Source organism: Pempheris klunzingeri, chromosome 10, assembly GCF_042242105.1.
Source record: "Pempheris klunzingeri isolate RE-2024b chromosome 10, fPemKlu1.hap1, whole genome shotgun sequence".
Lineage (NCBI taxonomy): Eukaryota > Metazoa > Chordata > Actinopteri > Acropomatiformes > Pempheridae > Pempheris > Pempheris klunzingeri.
Window position 1 is genome coordinate 23,084,695 of NC_092021.1, and position 11,909 is coordinate 23,096,603.

Genomic DNA, 11,909 nt, shown 5'->3' on the forward strand with positions numbered 1-11,909 from the left:
ACTTTACTTGTCTGGTAAATAGGGAGAGAGTGAGAGGAATGTGCTTGTAATTGAGTGTGTGTTTCTGTGCGTGCATGTGTGTGTGTGTGTGTGTGAGAGAGAGAGAGTCAGCGAGATAATGACCTACGTGATTGATAATCGATGGCCTCCCTCTCCTCTTGTCTCGTGTTTCTGTTCCAGGGTTGTGTTTTAATGTCGTTCCTCTGCTCGCTGACCTCATTAAAGGATCTGGTTACCCTCAAACAGCTTTTTAATTTAGCCTAATGATTTTTTGCATAATAGATCAGATACTTGGTAAGCCCCAGGGAGCGGCCCTCTTCTTCAAGGTGCCTTTATAGTGAGAGCAGCTGAGGTTTGGGAGGTTGCTATTGTGCTATACATGTTTTTATTTAACTCTTTTTTTCTTCGGATGGTTAGCTTCTTATTAAATATCTTGTTGTTGGTAGATGATTGTGTCGTGAAAACCCAGAGCACTCCCTTACTCATATTCCCATGATAATATACTACTTATTAGCAGCTGAAAACTTCAGACAAAATATTTCAGTGGCACTAACCTGTCATCACCTGCATCCTACACACATAATCAAGTCTCTTTTTGTTTGTTTTTTTATGGATATTCCCATAAAAGACATCCTTACAAATGTTGCCTGTGTAGCCCACGCTTGATTTGTCATATTTTATGTGCCATTGTTGTCCAAAAGCTATTAAAAACATCAGGTAGCAACACGACTGCATTTGGTGACAGCTTCCTTCTTTATGATGAAAATGGGCACTGTGGTTTATTATGAGTTTATTATGTGCTCACAGAGACAGAAAATACATAAACGATATATTTGTGTCCTGTTCTTAAAGGTTAATTCCTTCACTAGAAACACATGGGCTTTGGTCTGAGTGCCACAGACCGGGCGCAGAAGTCAGAAAGGAATGAAAGTCTGACTAACACACCACTGGTTAACAATAAAACGAATAAAATACAATAAATGAGATTTTGTATGATTGATTTTCTTCTACTTCTTCACTTTTCATCTCATGTTTCTCATGGAAATTCTTTGATAAAAGCCTTTCATGTGCTCTAACTTTCAGCAGTAGTCAGGGGCAGGAGTGGTTGAGGTGTGCAGGTAGGATTATTAGCACTAGTGAGGGGAAGCAGTCTGTTTGCATGGCTTGTAATGTAGTTCAATAGCACAAACCCCTGTCATAAACAACCATATCATCAGGGCTAAAATTATGCGCAGCACTCAATCTCAGGTTCAAATGCATTTCTCTGTGAAATGTCTTGGGAACTTAAAGTATGCAGAGCTCATAGCTTCCTTGTATACACAGTGAATGAACTGTCACACACAAAACCCAAGTGATGAATGGAACTCAAAATCAATTTTCCACAAATGTCTTGGGAGGGATCCATCCTCTCCATATATAGCAGAGTGAACTGTAATCTGTAGCTTCCTGTAGTACTGACACACCAACACAAACATATTCCCTTCCCACACCCACAACATAGCCAAATCCACAGCCTCACAGACAAACACGAGCAGTGAGCGTGAGGGGAAGAGACAGGCTCTGTCCCCGATCAGCAGTCACCCAGGCCTCTCCGTCTCGACATGATCACTGCCTGTCATTAGTCAGTTAAGCTGTGAATTATTTAAACATGCACATGTTTGGAACCGTCTAAACACACCAGACACAACGCCACGCAAAGTGCTTTCATGCGCCGAGCGACGCACTGACACGCTCTCAGAAAATCGGACTCTTGGAATGAATGAATAAGTAAGGCGGGAAATAAATAAATAAGCGAAACAAACAAAAAACAAGCTTCGACGGGGTGGGTAGCGGAGGGGGAGCCTGAGCTGGGAGATGACGGCGTAATTTAGCGCTCGACTTCAATCCCAGTCAAATTAAAAGGGAATCTTAATGCATGTGTCTCTCCCAGCATTGATGTGTTCCCTCTCTGTGATATGGTGCTGAGATGGTAGAGGCAATATGCCTGACAATCTATTCCCAGACTGGCCTCGCTGCCACTCAAACTAAGCAGAGCACTACTGTAGCTAATAGACAGGCTCTTTTGGGGAACTGATGGCTTTTCAGTGGAAAGAAAACTACCAAGGCTCTTTTGTGTACGTTTGTGTGTGTGTGTGTGTGTGTGTGTGTGCGTACATGCAGGCCCACTCGTACATTTAGGCCTAATCGACTGTGCTCCTGCATCTGCATTGGTACGTTAGCATGCATGTATGTATATATGCGTGTTCAGTATGAGTGTCAGAGCTCAAGGGCCTTGTAATCAGCACAGAGCGTGTGCTCGACAAGGCCATTCCCCACCGCTGAGCATTGTGAGGCCTCGGCAGCTGGAACTTAAGACAACATCGCGCACAAAGTGGGTAAACAGTGTTTGACATGTTTTCAATATGGTTACATTAGAACAAGCTGCGTGTGATTGAAAAGCTAATATTCAAGCCATGCAAATCATCAATCATGGGAAAAGGCCTATTAATTATTCAATAAAACAGTCTAATTCAAGAATCAATGTAGGGAAGCGGAGAGAGGGATGAGGGGGCTCCCAGCAGAGAGAGAGAGAGAGAGAGAGAGAGTGGGTAATATAAAGGAATAGGGAATTACCCCTCTCTCTCTGAGCTGTGGCCCATCTCGTCCCGAGCTGTCAAAAACAACTGCCGCTCCCGCGTTTCATCTCGCCAAGTTTAAAGACGACTTTGGAAACACTTCATTTTCCTCGCGAAACTCGTTAGGTCTTTGTTCCTCATTAGTTCATCTTCTTTTCTCCATGTCTGTCTCTGTTACTCCTCCTCTGTTGTCCCCCCCTTCCTATATCACTTCTTTCTTTTTTCTTCGAAGTCATCGTTATGGCTCTTACGACCGCCTGGCTCGGGCGTTTTGAAGTTTGGTATTGTGCCGTCTGATCTCCGGCAATTACAACTGGGCCAAATCTCTTCCTTGGGAATTCATTATTTACGTTCAATTAAACAAATTCATCAGCGGTCTCCTCAGTAGAATTCGGGGCGTGTAAGCGGTCGGCTGTAACGAAGCTAGGGCACAGACCAGCTCAATCAGCTCTAATACAAAGACTCGTAGTGTTTCCTCCAGCCAGGCCTCCCGGCCTCCAGCACCTCAAAGGTGTTTTCACAGGGTTCATTAGTCACTTGGGACTTCTAAAGTCCAACTGTACACCCACTTCAAAGCTCATTAGTATCTATTATTAATGAATTAATATCCAATATCTTTGATAGACCTAGGCTATCGTTAAAAGTTCTGGGCCGAGAGTTAACTTCATTCGAACCTCATTTGGGTGGCCGTGTCTGAACTTCCACTCAAGTGACTTTTTGCGGATAATTTGGGCTAAGCCGGGCCTTAGCCGCTCTCTCGGTTGCGGCGCTGTGAACTCTCCATCCTCTCGTGCTCGTAAAACTCATGAGGTGTCTATGAGGCGTTTAAAGCCACTCAACCACACTGCCACAGCTGGCCTATCTGATAACAACCGTGCGGTTCAGGAACAAAGAAAGAGTCGATTAGAAAGCGGTTATGGGGGATTCAGAGGAATACTGGGTGGAACGGTGGGCTGAAGGGGATTTCTGTGAAACCAGTCACACAATATGTAAATCAATTGTAACTGTAGTCACATTAAGTCGATAAGTTTAAACGGCCGTCACTGATAAAGCTGCAGATAGTTAATATTCATCTTGCTGTCAAAAGACTCAATGAAAAATGTACTAACCAGAAGCTAAAGCCTCATGCAGCTCATTCCTCTGTGCAATTGACCTCCGTGGTTGAAATGAGTGATATGTTCCTTCCGTATGATGAAAATGGGCACTGCAGTTTTTCTTGGGTGAATCCCAAATGCACTGTTATGCTGTAAAAATGCAGTAATTACACAACTTCTTCCTGTTTGAGCAACATTTGCTAAAAACTGCATTGCCAGTCTTTAAGACGTCCCTCTGACTTTTTGAAAACCTTAAAGTGTTTAATGCCCACACGGGCAGCTGCCCACTGTTTTATGAGAGAGTTGAAAAATTTAGAACATGTCCTTTAAAACAGATAATTGACCCGCTCTTTGTGTCTGCAGTAATATCCAGTGTGCTTGAGGCAGAGCACCACACAGAGTGGGGGAGTCTGACAGTCTTGAGAGAGGCACTAAAGCATTGTTGGGTTTGATCTTGGCATTTGTTGACCACAAGAAAAGTAGAGGAACAATGCCAGTTTTATTCTTTTCAAAACTGAAACATCACAGAGTCAGTCAGCAATAAAAACACACACACAGACCACAAACAGACTTGTGCAAAGAAAAAAAAAAGGTTAACAGCTATAATAGATCCAGGAGTATGAAGGTTTACACCAATACAGTGAACAGTGGTTTGTAATATGACTGTGAGACAGGATTCTGTCACTGTGTTAAGTTCTTATGGCATCGCTTTACTCTCAGTGGCAGCGATAGTGATGCCAACAGCAGAATTACTCAGTTGTCATTAAAAAGCCCCCCCCCCACTGTGTCCACCCATTGATCTGGTTTAAATAAATGAGGGGGCTGCATTTTCTTAACGGCAAAGTCTGAACATCAGAACTATAAACCAAACGCAACCATTACCGCAACTGTCAAAGTGTCCTGTAACAGGTGAGGCAAAGGCCTGAAACTGTGACAGTGAATCTGTGAATGATACGAGGTTTTTATCAACAGAAGGCAGGTCACACACACACACACACACACACACACACACACACACACAGATAAAGACTTGATCTGAATCGGTGTAACTGTATTAACACTATCAGTCAGTTTGCAGGGTCACAGACACAAACAGGACTAATAGGACAGTCACTAAAAAATAAGGATGCAAAGCACAAATTTGCAGCACCCCCCTACACACACACACACACACACACACACACACACACACACACTCACACATAGCAGCACACACACACACACGTAGTGTATCATGAAACACAACACCAAGGGCCCTCTCTGTGCATGTTAAACAATACTCTGACTGTCAACAATCAGGCATAAATTAGCAGCCGTGGCCTCTACTGTATTTATTCGGGTAATTACCTCCCAGGAGGGCACACACACACACACTCGCTCACTCACACACACACACACACACACACACATATTAGTAGGCACCACAGTATGGCACGACACACACTTGCAGTGCACCAGCCCGTCGCCTCAAAGTGTGTGAGGGAGGGAGGGGGAGGCGGGAGGGGTCTGTAGACATCCCATCAACACTGTGTGTGTGTGTGTGTGTGTGTGTGTGTGTGTGTGTGTGTGTGTGTGTGTGTGTGCACGGAAACATATGCGTGCAAGACGAAGACTCATTCGTCCCTTTGATTGCGCGCAAGAGCTTTAAACCATAGAAATGAGTGAGCTGATAAAAGCTAATCATTCTCTTCCATTAGGGGACAGCAACCTCTGAGACAGATAGTGACTGATTGATTGGCAGTTCTGAAAACATTACAGATTCAGATATCAGAGTTCAATAAAAACTGACAAAGAAGAGTGAAGCAGCGAGACAGACAGAGGGAGCGAGAGAGAGACAGGAGGGAGGAGGATAAGAGACACGGGAGAGGGAGACAGAGAGAGACAGGGACACAGGCAATGACAGCCACATGAAATCTCATCTCCATTTTTGACAATGGGGGAACCATCTGAAGAGCAGAGAACAGAGGGAGGAATTTAACTGCTTTCATCTTGTCATAATTATCTCCAAGAAGCCACATGAAAGGGAAAATCTGTGTTTTTTGTTTATAAATTAGAGAACAAGGACATTTTCTGTGTCAACTTTGATGGCATTTTTCCTCTGTGCATGGTTGAACAGTCCTGGGCTAATGATCCCTTCTCTTCTTAAAGCGAAGAAAAAAAAAAAAAGCACTGATGAAAATTGCAATAAAAAACGACACTAAACACAATTTAGCAAATGAACGGAGAGCTGAAGTGTCATAATTCAGAGAGCATCATTATCAAAATTGCTACAATTGTTGTGCACTCATCTGTCTGTGAATACATGATGTATTTCCCAATTTCCTTAGCGTCACTGCCCACCAGCGTCCGCTAAAACTCACAGACAACAAACACAACATGTCCATCTGTAGAGAGAATGCAGCCCGGCTGGCCTGACTGTTAGTGGGTGCAGCAGGTTTTTTCTCTGAGGCTCAAACATCATTAAAAAGAGCCGGGGTCATTTCTATGATCCATGCAGCTGGGCTTTCATGGGCAGATCAACAAATGGAGGCTGAAACCAACGGCAACAGCGATCAATAGTTCCCTTCAAGACACACAGGAGCACTCTGGGTATCCATCAATCTCCACCCTCAGACAGGAAGTTAACCACAAACTGGAAATAATAACTGCATGGGTTAGTTGGCGCCTTGTTGCTGCAACAACTCTTCCCAGTGACACTGTACATGCCTTATCTGCCCCAAATGCTTATTTATTCTCCGGTCGAGGCATTGTTTCCACAAACAACAAACAATACATTAAAGGGTCAGTGCACTCAAATTCTACAAAAAAAAAAAGAATTACTCCCAGTGCTCTCTTGTTTCTGAGACAGCGCGTCTGGAAAGATAAAATGCTTTTGATTTTTTTTTTTCAAATTTAATTTGGCATGCTTTGGCCACCACAAAACAGAAAACTGCGATAAAGCTAAAATTACCCAAATAACCAGACACAGCTTTGGGGTAAGTTGGAAAATGTGTGGTTTTTGTGATTTGGGTGAACTGACCCTTTAGCAGGAAAATGGAGCCATTGTGCCTGTGCATTGTAATGCAGTGCAAATCAGGAGTTCTCTTATAAATGATACCTTTGTGTAACATGTTTGACACAATCAGATTCTGTTTTAGTGACCTTTCGGAGGAAGTTTGTGGTGTTTTAAAGGTGCACTCTTGAAACAAAGAAAGTTTTCTGTTTAGATCCCCTAAAAATGTATCGTCTGCATCTTTGTGGCCTGACAAACATGTTGAATGTATTTACTTCCTCGTAAAACAGTTCAACAAGTAGATATTTCAGAGGTTTAACATGCATGTTTACTCACCAGCAGTCTTCTTTTTCTCTTGGTTTGCTGCTGCTTTGCCGTGTTTCCGGGCAAACTACCGCCACCTGTAGATGAAAACATGAACACACTTAAGGATTTATAGTGTCTACTAGTGGTCAAAAACTCCACAGGGTGCCTTTAATACCAGGGATGTCTACGCTGCACCAAGGTTTTCAACTCAAGAAGAGCCACATGATGAAACACAAGCTGTTTAATTTGTGAAGAAGCTTCTGCATGAACTGGAGATCAGTCTAACGTTCACAATGTAATGTTTGCTTTATTATGTGTGCACTTTCACAAGAATTTTGAGTTGCATTCCTGGTACAGTTTTTATTACTCAGCACATGGTTTCATATCATTTTACACACATGGGTTGCGGAGAAGCCTAAAATAGCCTGGCAGTTGCAGACAAGCGGAAACCTTTGAGTGATTATGCAAAAATGCAAGGGACAAAGTCGCTCTGCCTGGAGACACATGTTGCTTTCCACACAAAATTAGTTTAACAATTACACATCACTGTCAATTAAGGGTGAGATCTGGGTGGTCAGATGCATCATTCAACATGTCAAATTGTTTATATTTTCTTCATCCCTACTTTCTGCACTGTTTTCTAACTTGCTGAATATGTCCACTCATGGGAATGTGGTAAAATAAGATAAGATATTCCTTTATTAGTCCCACGACTGGGAAATATACAATATAGTAGAGACCAGAGAGACGATAACAACATTCAACAAAACACACTTTAATGTCCCTTTTTAAAACTGCATTCTAGCAATGATTTTCAGTTTCCTCTATTTCTATATTATTATATCTCTAATCTTTTATCTACTCACATTTATTTGTTTATCTTTAGTTTTTATATGACATCTGGCTTTTTCCCATGAAATAGTCCTATCGATAGATTTTAGAACCACCTCACTGTTTTTTAGTGAAATGGCACTGATAAATATGGGCATACAGGTTCAGAGGAGACATGCACTTATCAGCCAGAGCCAATGCTGAGCGGCCTAAACCCCAAACCAGTCCAGCCCACCTCCCCAGCCCACCTCCTTCAGTCTCCCAGATGCTGAGCCGTAGCAAAAAGGTATACCAAAGAAACACTTCATAAAACTGCCTATCATCTATCACCTAAATCTCACACAAACATTCCTTGTTTTTTGATTGGTTTCCAGCACTAATGCTGTGAACTGAGTGTGTTTTTTCTCATACAGCTGAACCGTTGTGAGAGCCGCAATCAGCGACTGCAAGCACGGCCTAATGTGGCCAAAAAGGATATGAAGCTGAGCCAAAGCATGCACAAGGCAGACCAAACCTAATTAATGTTCATTAAAAGTCAAAGAAAGGGAAACGGCCAGGTTAATTTCTGCTACTGTGATATTAAAGCCCGATGACTCACATGAAACCGCGTCGTCTATTTTGGGGCAGTTGTGGTGTTGTGTTGAGTGCTGTGTTGCGCTCATGTTTAAAGGGAGCTCACAAGGACAGACCAAACTGAGCCATATGTCCTTACACAGTGCACATTAGGCAGAAAAATCCCTGGTCATCCATCACTGCCTTGTTAGAGAGGAGAGAAACTGGGGGTGTGGAACATATTGCAGCAACATATTGTAGCAACACCATCACATAGACTGACATATATATTTTTGCAGATCTATGCTTCTGACAGTCTGTCCTATTGAGGATGTGAAACATCTACACTCTGTCCGTGTGTCCTCTCAGTCCTGGCTGGCTGTCCCAGCCATCTGTGGCCCCTCTCACCTTTGACCCTTCGCAGAGGTCAACACAGGTCAGGCGTCTCAGGTTTGGCTATTGTTTCTTATTGATAAGCAGCCAGCGTCTGTCTCGTTCTCAAAAACACAGAAACAAAAAAATGCAACAGCTTTATCCTCAAATCCACAACATGTCTAGAGGTCTGGAAATTCACATTGAATATACTTTTACAAGACGGTTGGTCTGTGCTCCACAATAATGAGACAACTGCTAAAATGTTGCTCTATCCTGACCAAAATAAATATATAGAGGGCGAGAGAGGATTGCATCGTGCAAGAGGAACTATCCGGAGACATCATGCAATATGTTAATCACTCGACAAGAGGGAGGGCGAGGGGGCACGAAATCTGTGGGTGTTATACAACCAAACAGAAACCAAAACAACTCAGCAAAACACCACAGAAAAGTTGTCTGCGGAAATTAGACAAACAAGCAGCCATAAACAGCGAGGGAAAATGCTCAAGGTTTTCCTCTACACTTGGCGCTCACACACGTTTTGTTTCTCCAGCACCTCTTTGCCGCTTTTCTTTTTTAGCCTTAATTGCAGTTTACAGGGAAAGGGTAATCACTTGTGAAACAGGGCGTGTTATTTTCTTGCCCAGAGTGTGAATCCTAAGCAGGCCAATCGCCAGCTCTATCGCTCCATCTCTCCGCTGGCTGAATCCTAATGGCTGGATGGAGAGAAGGAGCGCGGGGAGCGGGGAGAGAGAGAGAGGCTGACAGCGGGGCTTGACATGGGCATTAAATCATGCCCCGAGGAATCCTCCATCCACAGGCTCCTGACAGCCGCGCTGTCATCACGGCCAGGCCACTTCCTATGCCTCTTGACAACACTGGAGCAGAATTAGTCAGAGCATCAGATGTAAATTGGCGCTGTTCAAGGATGATAATGAGCACCAAGATACATGTCGGTGTCACTGACGGGACGCCATCATGATTGGCTGTCCCTCACACCGCGCTCCATTAGGTCTAATGGTATTCAGGCCAGGTATGGGTGGAAGGCAGGAGCAGGGGGGAGCAGGGATGGACAGGGAGAAAGTTTTCTGTTGTGATCAGTTTGTTCCATTTGTGCGTGTTGGTTTCTGCAGGACCCTGTGGCCAAAGAGAGGGACATTTCCACAGGGTCCAGGCAGCCACTACATTCAGCTGTCCACTTACTGACATGCTGTCTTCTCAGTCTGTCTCACACACACACACACACACACACACACACCTCTTGTATTATCTGTCAACCTTAATCAAAGATGACACACTTTTTACACAGCTTGAATACACAAATACAAGGCGTCAGTTCCTCTAAATTCTACCTCATCACATATTGTATTTTTATGTATCACGGTGCCATACGAAATAAACCGCCTGTCCAAAAATGCCACCAGTCTTATCCCAGTCTGAACTCATGCGAAAAATACACACATGCACCGAGTCACTTCCAAAATTTTCCAGCCCGTTCCGTGAAACTCTTGGCTTGCTAGTTTTCTCCCTCTCAGTGCAGTATGTATGCATGCAGTGTGTACAGCTTGCTAACATAATGCAGTAATAGTTGCTAGTGTGCCATTTTCCCTGCCCATGCTGAGGATGAGCCAGCCAGAGTCTGCCCCAGATGCATACATTTCCCATAATGAGGCAGGTGGCCTCGACAGACGGCTCGGTCGTGTGGGTGACACCGTGTACACCGCAGCTCTGGGCATCTGACTGACAGACAGTGCCAGTCCCTTCCCTCCTCTGCTCTCTCTCTTTTCTCGCTCTCTCTCTCTCCCTACATCTCTTTCTTGCTCTTCCTCCTCTCTCTCTCTCTCTCTCTCGCTTTCCCCTTGTTCAGTTTCTTTTTCTGAGTTGGTGCGAGCGTGTGTTTGTGTGTGTGGGTGTGTGTGTGTGTGTGGGTGTGTGTGTCTGCTGCTTTGTTTCACTATGGGGTTTGGGTAAATTCCTCCGCTCCACGGCAATTTCAAATGAAGATAGCTGAAGGTCATTAATTGAACTGCCGCCGCTGTAACAGGGTAAAACTCACTGTAATTAAGAGAGAATAAATAATTGATTATGTATATTTTCTTGTAATTGGCTCCTCGTTACCCTTCTACGTGCTGAATGCTAATTGATGCTGGGACTTAATTATCATTTCTCTATGAAGTTAGCAGTATATCCAGAGCCACGTTAAAGATGAAGCACCAAGGTCCCATCATGGACATTTCTAGAAAAACCAAGGTCAAGCCAAAAAAAATTACTAATAGTGGTCAGAACGTGGAGTGATACAAAATGCCCCACCAGCCGCCTAATTGAGAGTATTTAGCAAACTAGCTAAGGAAGTTGTAAATGGCAAGGATTAAGCCAGAGGCCCTAAGCAAGAGGATCTATTAACAAGGATTCCCCAAGGCCTAACTAAAGACTAAAGATTAAGACTCCAATCTGAATGTAGGTCTAGCAACAGAAGCTGCTAGCTGATTAAAAAAAAAAAAAAAAAAAAAGGAATCACATCTTCATCTTCAGATAAAATTACTTGCAGCAAGACACAGTGCAGTTATATTGATCAAAAGTCATTTTGAATAATTTGTCAAGCAATCATTGGGCTTTTCAGTGTATCACATAGAGGTATTAATAAAGGACTGATCCTCTTTTTCTAGGTGTTGAGCTGAAATTTGAAATGTCCTCACTTTTGGTGCAATAAAATACAGACTAAAAAAATGATACAGGAGCATTTTTGCATCCTTTTCCTTTTTTGGAAAGCTGATTTGGACATATTTGTGGAGACAGCCTCTAAGATTCAAGCCTCTGGGTGAGCTTTGCATGGCAGCTGTTGACATTTGAGGACCGGTGTTAGTGGGAGACACGCTTCCTCCGTGATGTGCAACTGACTGGAGCGCATCATGGCTCTGTATAACCCACAAACACTGCTATAAGATTTATTATCCTCTTTGTCAACAAGCCCACACAGTGCTGGTTATGTGCCAGTCTGCTCCTTTCCAACATTTAACAGCAAGCTATGGCTAACTAGTTTGGAAAGTGGATGCTGGTAATCTTAATAATCTTATCAGTGATTCCAATTACTTTTGGTTCAAGAATCCAATCCTGCCACTTATTCAAGCGTCCTTGAGAAGACTA